A 15,604-nucleotide genomic window follows, 5' to 3' on the forward strand; every position below is an offset into this window, starting at 1 on the left:
CTCATCTTACTTTTCTGAGAAATATTATCCTGTGCTCATTGTCAGAGGCAATCATTATACAATGGCTACATCTGTGCAGTACTGGCTGTTTATGAAAACACTTATCCTGCATTATGCTGGCATTTGTTTGGATCTGCACACAAACCCGACTACATCTAGGTAAAAGCGTTTAGGAGTTTTATACAGAAATGTCCAAGGCTGAACAGGTGCAGCCCCTTCTGGGATGATAATGAGTCATTGGCCGTGGTTTAGGGGTCAAACTCTGGGTGGTGACTGAATTATTATTATTGTTATTACATACATTACTCATATACAAGTATTTTTAAATCATATTTAAAATTTGCTACAGAAGGTCTCCCTGCGCTGATGCTACTGAATTAGATCATCTCATCTGAGATCATCTGGGCAGGGATTCAATCTATTGTTCCCACTTGTACCTGCATCTAGACAGAGCTATATGAAATATGGAATAATGATACCTCCCTATCCTGTCAGCTTGTCATCACATAATAAAATAGTTACATCTACACAATTAACCAAGATACTTCCATCAGTATATATTCCATGAAAGAAATAGTCAACATAGTCCCGTTGCTACACGGCAGTAAATGGGTTTGTGATGCGTTGTCACTACAACCAATATCCATGACATCAAAATAAAAAAGACACACTATCTTTACAGGACTCCTAAACAATGCACCTGTTTACCTGTCTAACAGTGCGAACGATCTCGGGTGACGGACAATACATGTTTACTGTCAAATATTCTGCATAAGAAATTATTATTATTTTTTTTTTTAATATGTCAATGTTTAAAAAACAAACAAGAAAAACAGCCAATGTCTAATTGTTAACGTATCTAATACTTATCAAAGGAAAACAGTGCCTTTTCTTTTAATACAGCAAGGTGTTGAGAATCAACATACCCAAATCAATCAATCTCCACTGATTGTTCCTGTTGACTTAATCTACCTGGACAGATTTCTGCTGTGGCCATCAGCCCGTGTGATTTTAAATAGTCGTTTTCAGATCATGTCATGTGTTGTACTCGCACGCATTCATGTTACAGCTCTACATTTGTCTTGAAAGGGAGACGTTTAATGTTGGTAAAGTAAGCAAGACTGAGAAATGGACAGCGCATGTACCAGTACAAACATGTTAAAGGAGCAGTAAGTGCAATATCCTACGTTTGTTTTTTTGTTCAAAATAAATCAGTTCTGTGGTATTAGATAATACTTTTTTTTTTAATATTCAACTCTTAATGCCATGTTTAATGAGTTTTAATACACCGAGTATCCTTTGATTTCTATAGCAAGCTTTAGCCCACCTCCCCAGAAGTGCAAGATCTTTGTAACACTTTCCTGTTTGTGATAATTTGTTTCCAAAAATTCCCAGTTGTTACAAATATCTCGCACTGCTGGGAAAGTGTTAAAACCTGCTATAGAAATTAAAGGATGATCAGTATATTAAAATATTCAAAATGGCATTAAGAGTTGAGGAATAATAATAATAACGTAGTAAGTATTATCTAATACTGCAGACCTGAATAATTTTAAAAAAGCATGTAGGATATTGAATGGATTGCTCCTTTATTATAATGAGCATCCTCTGATTTCTATAGCAGGCTTTAGCCCACCTCTACAGCAGTGCAAGATCTGAGCAGCACTTTCCTGTTTGGGATAATTTGTTGCCAATATTCCCATCAGTTTTAGCTGCAAACTGTAACAACAGATAATATTACCGTAGTAATATAAGGATACATTGTAGCTGCTGAGTTACACTGACTGAACGATTGATTGAAATGGAATGGTGGCCATTTAGTGACCTCTAGGAAGCAGGATTTTTGCAGATAGATTTCATTTGGAGAACAAATCGATCGGCAGCTTAGGTAAGTAGTTTACAAAAAATATAATCAAAGGCTGCATATATTAAAACAACATTTTTTTTTTTACATTCATTTTTTTTAAAAGTGCCGCTTGGTTTAAGTCCCACTCAATAAACGTAATGTCAAACTCCTGGAAAGCAACACGTGTTTTTCAACCAGCGTGCCGTGTAACCCAAGGGTGCCCATGACCCACCCCAAAGGGTGCCCTGTGGGGAAAACAACGTATGCTTTTAGTGTGTCAACACAAATGCTGCAATGTTTTATACAATTATTGCTGATGAAAGATTTTTCATTACATTAAAAAAACTGAATGTTACAATTACATTTACAGTCAATTATGATAACACTCATTGTAAGTCTAATTATTTTTAGTTTCAATCCAGTTTTATTTGAACTTAAAAAAAAAGTGACACATCTTAGTTAAATGTAAACAACTCGCTAATCCAGTGCCTTATATCTGCCAGAGCTCTTACAGAGTTTTCCGCTAAGAAAAGACAAAATATATATATATATATATATATATATATATATATATATATATATAAATAATCAACATAGAATTTGATGCTTTATAATAATGAATCCCCTAATCCCTCCCCAAATTGCAAGCTTACACAGTGGGCAGAAAAGGTGAAAGGAAACCAGATATATTGACGCTAAGAGATGCAATTTATAAAAAGAACAAATGAGAGAATAAAAAATAGAGATGCAATTTAAAAAAAAAAAAAAAAACACCTGTGTTGCAAAAGGGGTATTTGTACTTTTTGTTACATAGGCCCTTCTTTAAAGCAGCAATGCCTCCTACACCTCCATTCTTTTTCTAACGGGATGGGACGCAGGTGGTCCCCGGAGTAGTAATTACACCCCCTGGTTCCCAAGATACATACCTGCAAGAATAGCGGCAGCTATTAAATATCACTCCTGAGTATTTCAATTCCCCCCGAGGGACGCAGACCAATAGGAAGCCAGAACATATGAAGTCGCTGCTTCCTATTGGCCCGCATTGTGCAGATAGAAAACGCCATTTTGCTTTACTGCAGGGGACTGAAAAGTTCTACTTTTCAGCATTTTAGCTTTGGGGAACCCCGGCTGCCCGTCCTTAGGAAGAAAAAAAACATAGGGGGGAACTGCTACTTTAACCTACTTAGGTGTTCAAAAGCCAATTTTCAAGGAACGCCCTTCTCCAAACACTTGCTATACATATTTGATAAGTTTCTGCCAGTTTTGTAGTAAATTCTCCTTTAATATGTCGTATTAACTCTGTCAAGCACTGCATACTTGATTGGCGCAATGCAAACTAAAAATACCCAACTGTATATTTGCACTGTGACATGATTGTCTATTTTTTTTTTTAATCACAGTTCAAATTCAGCAACCTGAGCCCAACAAAAAACGCAGCAATAAATTCTACGTCATGTCAACGCCATCCCTTAAGGTTGGAGGAAAGGAGATTTGACCAGCAACAAAGGAAAGGGATCTTTACAGTAAGGGCAGCTAAAATGTGGAATTCATTACTCATGGAGACTGTGATGGCAGATACAATAGATTTGTTAAAAAAAAGGTTGGACATCTTTTTAGAAAGAAAAGGTATACAAGGATATACCAAATTAGTATACATGGGAAGGATGTTGATCCAGGGAGTAATCTGCTTGCTAATTATTGGAGTCAGGAAGGAATTTATTTTCCCCGTATGAGATATCATTGGATGATATGTCACTGGGGTTATCTGTTTGCCTTTCTCTGGATTAAAATACTGTAAGTACGGATATAGGATAAAGTATCTGTCGTCTAAATTTAGCATAGGTTGAACTTGATGGATGTTTGTCATCTACTATATAACTATTGTAATATGTATGCACTTGGTAAAGGCTGGTTAATTTGGCTAAACAAAGTAAGAATGTTGTGGAGATTCCATGGTTGCAGTGATCTGAACAGGGCCGCCGACAACAGGGGGATAGCCGGTTTTGTTGTATCAATCCTGGGGAGTTGGGCTCTGACGTGGCCAGCATCCTGGTCCTGTGTCCAGTAGGTTCCACCCATCTGCTGCTCTCCAACTTTGCAGCCCCTTCAAAGGCTCCATGTACCCACCTGCTCAACAGGATCCTGTCTACCACTCAGCACCGGGAACTGTCCAGGTGGGGACAGAGTTCAATGATGCCATTCTGGTTCCCAAAATATACCTGAAATCCAGCATGCCAATGCACCTCTAAAAAAATTCTCAGTTAGGGTTATATTTAGGAGGTATCCACCCAAAAATATTTTATATCCATATTTTTGTTAATTTGAACACCAGAAATTAATTTGGAGTATGTGAATATAGGAAGTATGGGATTGCCAGTAGGTGATTACAGTGATCAGGGTGAAAGAACAACCGAAAAAAGATTTTGAACAATATAGGTAGGACTGGGCATCAGACATTGATGAATATAGGGATCCCTGTCAAACAAGTTTTGAAACAAGGAGGTTGTGATTGCACAAATTACCTTAATATCTCTGGAACACATATTACTGGACTATGAATCTTTAATTAGCATTTTGCAGAACTGACACAGTATGTATAGGAGTTTCGTTTTTTCTGCCTATGAATTTAGTGATACGATACATACTAATGATCAGATGTTAAGGAGCGAATACTAGAGCTAATAAAGTTATGTCTTCTGATCTATCTCGGTGGTCCTCAACCTTCAGACCTCACTAATCTGCTTCTCGCTTACATGCAACACACTCACCTTCCCATTCACACACACCAATTGACCACACTCAAGCATTGTGTTCTTACACACTCACATTCAGCCTCACACATCGTGCTTAACCTTTTACTCAGCATACTCACATTCAGCCTCACACATCGTGCCCAGCCTTTCACTCAGCACTCACATTCAGCCTCACACATCGTGCTCAGCCTCTCAGCACACTCACATTCAGCCTCACACATCGTGCTCAGCCTCTCAGCACACTCACATTCAGCCTCACACATCGTGCTCAGCCTTTCACTCAGCACACTCCCATTCAGCCTCACACATCGTGCTCAGCCTTTCACTCAGCACACTCCCATTCAGCCTCACACATCGTGCTCAGCCTTTCACTCAGCACACTCCCATTCAGCCTCACACATCGTGCTCAGCCTTTTACTCAGCACACTCACATTCAGCCTCACACATCGTGCTCAGCCATTTACTCAGCACACTCACTTTCAGCCTCACACGTCGTGCTCAGCCATTTACTCAGCACACTCACATTCAGCTTCACACATCATGCTCAGCCTTTCACGCAGCACACTCACATTCAGCCTCACACATCATGCTCAGCCTTTCACGCAGCACACTCACATTCAGCCTCACACATCATGCTCAGCCTTTCACTCAGCACACTCCACATTGATCACCCTTTCCCACAAAGCCTTCACCCTATTTCTTAATCATAACCACCACATTTCAGCTGCCCTTCTCTTAGTTACATCCCATACCTTCCCCTACCCCACGCAAAGCATTCACCTACACACCCTCTCCCCCACACACCCCATCACACTCTCCTCCCCACACAGAGCCCTCACTCCTTCCCTAGGAAACATGTTAGCTGAGGCGCTCCTGTCTGCGCTAGGCTGAGAGAGGACAGGCGGCTGGGATCACAGCCTCCACCTCTGCAGGGAGCAGCGGGTTTTTCTCCCTGTGTTGCAGCCCACCAGGATTCCGCAGCAACCTGATTGAGAACCACTCATCTATCTAATTCACCTGCCTGTCAAGCTCTATCTCCTACAACAGTTTTGCTACTTTTCAATTCTATATACAGTAACAACCTATGAAAAACTCTCTCTGAGTACTTGCCAGGGAAAACATTTTAAAAAATGTTAATTTACAAATTTTGACCCCAAACCATCACTAAAACAAATTTAATGGCCATCCTCCAATCACCGGGCTATACGTATTCTAACTGCCCCCTCCTGCCTCTTCGCCCGCCCCCCCCCCCCCCACACCTATACAGATGTCTTAGAAATTGTTTCACAGCTTACAATTAAAAACAGGTGCTTCATTCCTATTACATTCTAAACTACAGGTCATTCATACAAGATGTGCATCACTTAGGCTGCGAGCATGGTCAGCGCCGCTCGGCAGTGAGCCCCTTCAGCCGCAATGAGAGCGGCTTTAGCAGGGGCTCGCGCACGCTTCCGCAGGCGTGCGGAAGCGTAACCGACAATCCAATTTTAGTTTTGTCGCTCACGGGAGCGCAGGGCTGGTCATGTGAGCGGTTCGCCCAATGAGGGTGAACCAGCTCCGTGATGTCACTGGCCCGCCCCCCGACGGTGCGCGAACTAAGGCCAGGGAAAGCACCCGCTTTCCCTCAGCCTCAGCGCGCCTCTGCACGGCTGTAGTCACCATGGACTCAGCCTTTCATGACATCCCACACATGTACAGGCAGTGCTAGTGCCACTAAAACTCCCACTCTCTCCAGTACCCCAATGTTTCCATAAATTACACTAGATTTCATCATATGTTCCAAAACTAAAGTCACGTAGATCAGAGGTTTTGCAGCTGTATTGGTGTTGAGCCCTATTTGTCATAAATCGTAATGTGGTTTATTGGACCAATATGAGAGCATTTCATACATGTGCAGAAGTTTCAAAACCTTCCAGATCTCCTCTTCACGTGTACAAATCTATCAAGAACTCTCACGTGGTTTCATCAGGAGTCAGAAGCCAAAACAGGACACGCCAAATACAAAGTATTGTTTTCACATACATCAAAATTCAGAAGAACTGTGAGTCAAATGATTATAGATACAGAGCACAACTTAACTGCCCGTAGAATAGGTTTCTATATATAGAAAAAAATCCAAAAAGGGCTAAAAATGTACAACAATATATCAATATTATAAAAAAATTACCGATAATAAAAATTTCCAAATGTAATTGATCAAGATAAAAAAGCCTAAATCGTCCTAATCAGGGCAGGTGCTTCTTCTGGAGTACTCAGACTCATGTATTTAGAAGAAAGAAACGTAGAAATGAGAAGAGCACAAACAAACACCCCTCTATGGTGCAGATTATTTGAATAAGGAAAACAAAACATATAAAACTTTGGGAAGGATTCCCCCTCACATTCTGTGCATTCAGCACTAGGACTCGGCTTTCTCTGCAGTGCTTCTCCTGTCAGTTCCTGTATTCCCCTTCACCCTTATGCTGCCAGTGCGCTGGGTCGTGTACCCATGCCCCTGATGAAGAAAGCCAGCGTGCTTTCGAAACGCGTAGGGCTTACTGAGGACAGGCGCAGGATCAGCGCTGCGCATTGTGTCTGCTAGAGCCTCCTGCGATCCCCTGGAGTCCCTCGTCCTGCACTGGAGAAGAATCGAAGTGTGACCCAGAAGTACCTGGACGCGTGCGCGAGTGCGGAGAAAGCCGATTCCTAAAAACTAAACGCGGAGGCCTTGTGCTGAATGCAGCACCAAAGAATGTGAGTGGGAATCATTCCCAAAGTTGGATATGTTTCTTTTCCTTATTAAAATAATCTGCACCATAGAGGGGTGTTTGTGCTCTTCTCATTGCTACGAGTTTCTATATATCATGGTCCCCCTGGCATGCCTCGCTGTCACTAGTCACCAAGGATCACCCTGGGAGCTTTGGATATACAGTGTGTGATACTATTATGTCAGTCAGTCACTGACACGCGGCATTCAATGGGTGTATACCCTACATCTGCAGTATGCAGCTCACCACTGTGTGTCACTAAGTACCACAGGGATACCTGGAGAAAAAAAACTACAGAAGAGTCCCATAATCTACTTTTGTGGAAACTCTCCCAGGTCTCGGAGCACCAAAAATGAATAGGATTTTTTCAAGGCATTTTTACAAAATGTATACCAAAAAAAAAAAGAAAGAAAAAAAAAAGATATAAACTGACTTTGCTCTTAATTTATAATTAGAAAAAAAATGTACATAGAACAAACCACAAGCACACATACTAGTTGAGACATTTTTTGTAACTGGAATACCAGAAGTTACAAAATATACATTATAACTATATTTTTTTGTATGGCACCAACATATTCCATAACACAGTACAATGTGGGGGAGAGGACCAGATCATATGACAAAATAAAACATGTGAAGATAAACGGAGGCAATACTGAAGAAGCGACTCGGTGAGTAAAGACACTGACTGGCACCGAGTTTGAAGCAGGGGAACCTGGTTCAATTCCCGGTGTCGGCTCCTTGTGACTTTGGGAAAGTCACTTTATCTCCCTGTGCCTCAGGCACCAAAAACATAGATTGTAAGCTCCATGAGGCAGAGACTGTCTGCAAAATGTCTCTGTAAAGTGCTACGGAAAAATAGCAGCGCTCTACAAAAACATGCTATTATTAATAATACGAAGGAAGTGCATCACTTTGTACAAAAAAATTATAATTATATAAAAAAAAATTTTTTTGAAAATGTAAATGTTGAATATTAAAAAGATGGTGCCAAACACAAATTTGTTAAATAGACAAAAAGCCAACCATTGATAGAAGTAAAAATTACAATGCAATTTTAAACTAAACGAAATAAAATGAAGAGCTACATAAAACTCTTTCAGTAATGAAATCCATTCCACGCAGTGTCACTCATTTTCTAACAAGCCCTGGCATCTAGCTTACAGCACCCAAGCATCTAATACAGGAGTGTCCAACCCCGGTCCTCCAGAAACCATAACAGGTCAGGTTATAAGGATATTCCTGCTTCAGCGCAGGAGGGCCAGTAAAAAAAAAAAATGACTGAGCCACTGATTGAGACCCCCTGTGCTGAAGCAGGGATATCTTTTCATGACACATTCAATGAACATGTAAAGAAACATTTACTTGTATGCAACTTTTCTTTACTTACGGATGTTTCGGGGCAGCAAGATAAGCAGGCTGATCTCTTTATTACGGCAGTGACAGACCGTACATTTGAATCTTGGCGTCTTTATTTTATTCACTGCCTCTATTCCACAACAAAACAAAGCACATTCTGGGAGTTTTACAGTAGCTCCAGACCAAGCTTTAGAGTTGTGGCTCTTTTTGCTTCTGTGTTTTATGGCCATCGCTGAGTAAATATGGGTATGTGCTTTGATAACACAGTCCAGGATCAAGCAAGTTGCACCTGGGTTTCTTCAAGCGAGAGACATTTTAAATCATGACGGATGTTGGAAAATGAAGATAAGTGTAGTTTGTTAAGCGTAACTCCGTTACGATTCGTAGAAGTCGCCAGTGAAGGTGATATGCGGAATTAAGATATCACCAGTGCAGTTAGCAATCATTGTATGAGGTCAGATACTGTACATGCGTCTTTTCTATTCACAAATTGTGTACATCATGTTATTGGGGTGAATTATCCCTGCTGCTATATGCTGCTCATGAGGAATAGCCACTGTAGATGAGGATAATTAGATGCACACCTCAATGTCTATGTCAAGAAAAGCTGTTTAAATGTACATAACTCATTGTCACAGCCTCTTAACTGCGCAGACAACATAAAGCAATCTACCTAATTAAATCAGTACAGCCTTATATTGGTCTTAGGAGTACTGCAGCCTATCGAAATCATTGTGCTGCACTTCAAAAGAGATGCAGAAGGCATGCTGGGATCACAGGGAAGTATATCAGTCATGACCACTGGGTATAGTCTTGAATAAGGTGAATTGATTTACTTTCTAGATACTGTATTGTTTTATCACTGAATTGAGTTATGATCCTCGGTCTCAATAGCCATCATTCACTCTGGGTTCTGTAAACATTGTACGGTTACCGTAAGTCACTCTGATAGCTCCCCCACTTGGATTCTTATCAAACAGATACATGGTCTGCGTTCTTGACATGGGTTACATCTGACATGTAGTGGAGGAACAATTATTTATATGCATGTATGCATCCGGAGCCTTTAATCTTAAAGCTTTCTGCCCCATTAAGGGCAATGCTTATAATTATTTGAAGTTAAAATGGATGTGTTGCATAACAACATAACGTCATTTTGCTATTAAACTCTGGCATTGGTTTCATCACAAAAAGTCAAGCCAATAAGAAAGTCAAAATTATTTTATGTGGTCTTGCGGTTTGCCAAAATAAATGACATTACATGCTTGTTTCGTGTTACAAAAAGTTAAAAAACACACCAGCAAGCGGATGCAAACACGGGACCATCAAGCTGCATGCCAAGGGATTTAACGTAAACACAAAATGCTTATGCTGAAAAAATACTTGGGTCTCCAACATCCTGTGTTCAGGTCGGTCATACACCAGGAACCAAAGTATCGGCCCATCTGTTAAAAAGCAGCTGCTGGTTTCCAGAGATTTTCAGACTGAGACACAAACATGTGAAGTAAAAACTTCCCTAATAAAAGGAGGTAGAGGAAAGGACTGGACGTTCTGCTGCTTTGTACAGGATTGTACATTCACTTTCCCGTGTCGGTGCGGCAGCATTCTGGTTAACCAGTTAGCGCAGGCCTGCACAACTCCAGTCCTCGAGGGGCGCAAACAGGCCAGGTTTTCAGGATCTCTCTACTTCAGCACAGCTGGCTCAATTAGTGGCTCAGTACGACTGAGCCATTTATTGAGCCAGCTGTGCTGAAGTAGGGATATCCTGAAAACCTGGCCTGTTTGCGGCCCCCGAGGACTGGAGTTGTGCCGGCCCGAGTTAGCGGCTAAAGATGCCGACAACAAATATCAGAGCAAACCACACAAATCTATCCATCCCATGGCGTATCGGAGCAGCCCCAAATGTTTTGAAAAAAGTGAACAAAAAAGCGATGCACTGCAGAAACCGGTAAAAGAAACGCTGGACATAATATTCCATAGAAAAAAAAGGTTTAATAAGACCAAAAACCAAACATCTCCAGGGAAAAAAGTCTGACGCGTTTCGTACCTGTACGAATATAACGTCTAGTGTTTCTTTTACTGGTTTCTGCAGTGCACCGCTTTGTTTTTTTCTTCACTTTTTTGCCTCATCTACTACAAGCAGGAACATGTCAACAACGGGACAGGGTTTCGCTGTTACTCTGGACCACATCAGAGGCTCCCAGATAGTGAGTTCTGATTTTTACCTACTTTTCTGTTTTTGGCTAGTGTGTGACAGCAGAGGGGTTCTCAGTAGGGTGCGGGTTGGTTGCGGTCGGTGTCGGTGGGCGCACCTCGCGGTGGGATCACCGGCTGCCGGGCTACCCTCACTCCCGGTACAAACACATTTTTGTCCACACATATATGGGCTTTATTTATGAATATTAACACAACACATAATTCCTGTTCCATGAAAGACTTCAATTTCAATATATACACTGGATGTCATTTTTATTTGTGTGTGTTTTGGTAGCACAGGAGATGGGATAGGTTCCCATATTTCGTTGCCAAATGTTTTGTAGGCAAACAAGAAACCAAGTTTCTATTCCTAGTAAGTTCTTAAATTACACATAGGTTGCGACGGGACGGTGTAACGCTTGCGCTGCCCACAAACAGGACAGGACCCCGGTACTGAGGTGGGGAAGTAGCAAAACACGCACCCACGGCAGCGGAAGCGTGACTGGCAGGCGGATTGTCAACGTAGCCGGGTCAGGGTTGGAGAGAGTGGGTTAGTCGATACTTGCCAAAGTCTTGGAATGGAGAGTTCAGAATAGTCAAAGTCTGTTATCCGTGGTCTGGTGTTAAAGAGGTCAGAATCGTGGAGGTCCGTATAGCCGTGGTCTGGGGTTGGAGAGGTCAGAATCGTGGAGGTCCGTATAGCCGTGGTCTGGGGTTGGAGAGGTCCGCAGAGTCGAGGGTAAGCCGGGGTCAATATCCAGAGAGGTTCCAGAGGTCAAGCCGGGTCGGTACACGAAGGGTTATCTGCAAGAAAACACAGGACAAGGAGCAAGGCACAACAGACATAGGAGCTAAAGGCTACAACAAGTTATGCTCAACAATGACTGGGAGTGACAGCCGGGTACTTATGGGAGACAGGTACCAGTAGCAAGGGAGGCGGAGCGGAGGCACGACCTCCGCGGAGGCAAGGATTGGCTGCAGGAGACAAGTGGGCTAAATGAATGCTTGCCAAGCAGCTGGGGAGCGGTGCACGTCGTCACGTGTGCGCGCCGTGCGTGAGAGAAGCGTGGCGTGTCCGAGGAGGCGGAGCTAAGCTACGTGGCGCACTAGAAGAGCTGCGTGTGCGCACTAGAAGAGCTGCGTGTGCGCACTGTAAGCAGAGCAGGGGTGCGCGCTGGTGCCAGAGTGAAGGTCTGAGATAAGACAGGTAAGGAGGGAACACGTCGCAAAGGACGTGTTCGACGATTCCTTACAGGCGGTTCCAATTAACTTTTCAGATGAAACAATGATCGGGTTAAGTATTTGCAAAATGATGTGAAGCTCGTCAATATTTTTGGCGCCCTAACATTTTGGGGCAAAGAATAGAACTTTTTGTGTTACATACATATTTTTGCAAGTTGGGGCATACCGAGGTGCTTCAGTCTGTCGTCGTCGTCAACTAGCAACGACCTCTGAACACAGACATTTTGCCGGGTGGCGCAGAGGTATAATCACAATACAATATCGGGGGGAAAGAATAAGGAGAGCAACGGTCTTGGTATAAAATGTCTGCTCATGTACGGTACTGTATGGAAAGAAAAAAATGGACTTGCAAAGATATACATTTACTTCTAGTCTTGACAAGGAACCGAAACGTCGATCCCTGCACTCTAGCACCTTTGAAATAAATATTTTTGCAAATCCACTGGAGTGTCGTTTTTCTTTTCATATCGGAGCTTTATTACAATCCCCATCACGCTGGGGATATCCGAGCACTCGTGGACGTTTACCGCAGGAATTGCGAGCGCACCCTCTCTCTTCTCCAATTTAGTATAAAAAGTCCACATGAACAATTGGGGATGAGATCAAGGTCCGGGAATTACTAAGCCGCGCTGTGGGGTATTCGCACCTCGCCCCAGCGTTCCCTGCCTTAATGGCAGCTAACCAATATACCGATAGCAATATCGTGATAATAAAACATAACGATAAGGCAATCTTGACATTTTCTATTACACTTGTATTGCTACCAGTTACCCGCGGGACTCACTGACATTATAGTGACAGCAGACGACGTGCAGTTTAAGATGGCAGAGCATTAAAAATAAAAGTAGAAAACAAGTCAGAAGTTCCTGATTATTTGACCACACAATAAACTATTATCAGTCAAGTCATTTAACCCTTGAGTGTCTCTTTTTTGAGTTTCCACAGCATCCATCTTTGGGTGCTGTATTTTCTTTGTTTTCTACATTGATTTTTGCTCAAGGGTACACCACCTAATTATATTTATATATTTGGCATAAGGGTTCATTTTATTATTTGGTAGTAGAGCTCTTCTCAGTTTTTTTACGTTAAAAATAAAGTATGATGTCCTGGTTATTACTGCTGTAAAGTGCTGGCGCTTTATAAATGAATGGATGGCGCTATATATATATATATAAAACTATACAAAAATGCGAAGGTACAATGTAAAATGGGAGTGCAACACTCCTCCTTCCACAGAGGACCAGTTTTCCCTGTGTTTACCCCTTTCTTCTCTATCCCTTTCCCTAAATACTAACTAAATACCTTAAGAATGACTTCCATTTATCATGATCCAATTAATTGAACCAGTTAATTATGTATTTTTTTCTCCTACCGCACTGATCTCCATATCGCAATAAACGTATTTATATCGTTACCTTGGGGGAAAAGGTTGTTCTTGCCGGATCGGGGTGCAATACCCCACATCAGCACTTCGTGAGTGACAGCCACAGTGCTCTGGTTAGATCATCAATATAGAAGCCGGTAGGCTCAAGTGCCTGGGACAATTCAACTTACAAGTGTCCCGGAGTGCTGCCAGGGCATGCATGATTAAACATTGTACACAGTATCTTGTTGCATCTTTCCAGATAAACTATTTTTAAACGGCCAGCTTTCCAGCCAAGAGCTGCTCAATGGCGTGAATGCTCGTTGATCTTTAAATGAAACACACAATCCAATAGGCGACAGCCATTACCACTCATTAATGACCATTTGCCTCGCTTTCTGGCTGAAGCCGCATTTCTGTTTGTTTGTTTTTTTATGTTTTTTATTTTAATTTTAAATAAATGCCGGAGGTCCGCACATCTACGGCAATGTCATTATCTAAGCTGCCGATCGATCCGTTCTCATGGGATCCATCTGTGAAGATCCTACCTGACAGGGCACGCAATATGGCTGACTATTTCAAACCAGGAAGTGGTGTGCTATAGCAACCCCAGGAATCTTAATATATTCAAAATCATTACAAAGGGCATGACGAGTGAAACAAAATATACAGTAAGTATTATCTAAAACTACTATTAAACTGATTTTTTTTAAAAACACACGTAGGATTTTGAATGAAAGGCGACACATCCCATATCGAAACCAAGCATTCAATGGCCAGCAATGTCCCAGCCCATCTTAGCAGTTAAGAGAAAGAACTCTTGACTTACATGTCCTATACCATTTTGTGTGTTCTAGTCATAATTTAAGATGGGTTTAAGAAGCGTTTTTTAATAGATAAAGCAAAATGTCTACCAGCAAAAAGCGCAACAACAAGAAGAATATATACTGTGTTTAGTAGGCGCTAGTTACAGGCATGTATCCGACTGAGGGGACACGTCGCAGCAGATCCAATGGCTCTGCAACCAGAGCTTAGCTACAAAACAGTTTTTAGAAAATCACAATTGAAGAGAGCAAACATTATTGTTTTAGCACCAATTTCTCTCCAAAGCAGAAACTTGAGATTCTTTCATAATGAAGTATATATCGAGGAAGAGAGAAAAATCAATTTGTAGCAATCAAAAAGGAGATCAATGAATTGAACACTGGCCCGTGTCAGTGCGCCTGGGGCTTTACGTGTGTCATGTCAGCTGTAAAAAAAAATCCTCTACTTCTGCAACATTTATCAGGAGAAACCGTGTTTGTCAATGTGCTCAACGCAGAGAGAGGCACTTACTTTGACTTGGGATTACCATCAAATATGGCCACCTTCTCAGCAATGAAGTGTATTGGTAGTAGCCCATTGCCCTTCACCCTATTACAACCTGCACAACAGATTGCACAGCGTTAACTCGCTGTGCAAGAGCAGTTTGGGCAGAAAATTACCACTTTTAAAAACGCAAAACCAGGGCTCTTGATCCTATCAAGGCCAATCCAGGCTACATATGGGTCCCGCGGGCCTATGTAGCCTGGGATTGGCCTTGATATGGCCCTTGATCACCCTGCACATGCTAATTTCATGCAGGTTGTGTAGGCAGCTAAGTGCAATTTTTCACGCACACGTAAGTTAAAGTAATATCATTATGTATGGTACAGATGTTCAAGTACTGGCAAAGTGTGGCAATATAATTATCAAGTGTATACATACATACATACAGACACACACACACACACACACACACACACACACACACACACGGCTCGACAAATTATGCAAAACGCTACTCGCCAGACAAGAAAGGGACTTGCCCCCCGGAAAAAAAAAACAACGTTAATGGCACTGTACAATGGGGTGTGTGCTTCCTCTCACACCCCCTCCTTCTCCTCTTCCTCATCCCCTTTTCTTCACACCTCCCAACTTCTCCTCACACCCCACCTCCTCTTCCTCTCACCCCCTCTTCCTCTCACCCCCTCCTATTGTAATCGCCTCCTTCCATCTCTCACACCCCTCCTTCTCTTCCTCTGTTACCCCTTCCTCCATCTCTTCTCACCTTCCT

The 15,604-nt window shown here is 42.1% G+C and overlaps 1 protein-coding gene across 5 annotated transcripts in view; it reads right to left on the bottom strand.

The window, feature by feature from the left end:
• HIVEP1 (HIVEP zinc finger 1) overlaps window positions 1-15,604 on the bottom strand; it is a 278,338-nt gene that overhangs the window by 149,026 nt on the left and 113,708 nt on the right. The gene's annotated exons all lie outside the window — the stretch shown is intronic.

The sequence above is a fragment of the Ascaphus truei genome, chromosome 2, assembly GCF_040206685.1.
Source record: "Ascaphus truei isolate aAscTru1 chromosome 2, aAscTru1.hap1, whole genome shotgun sequence".
NCBI lineage: Eukaryota > Metazoa > Chordata > Amphibia > Anura > Ascaphidae > Ascaphus > Ascaphus truei.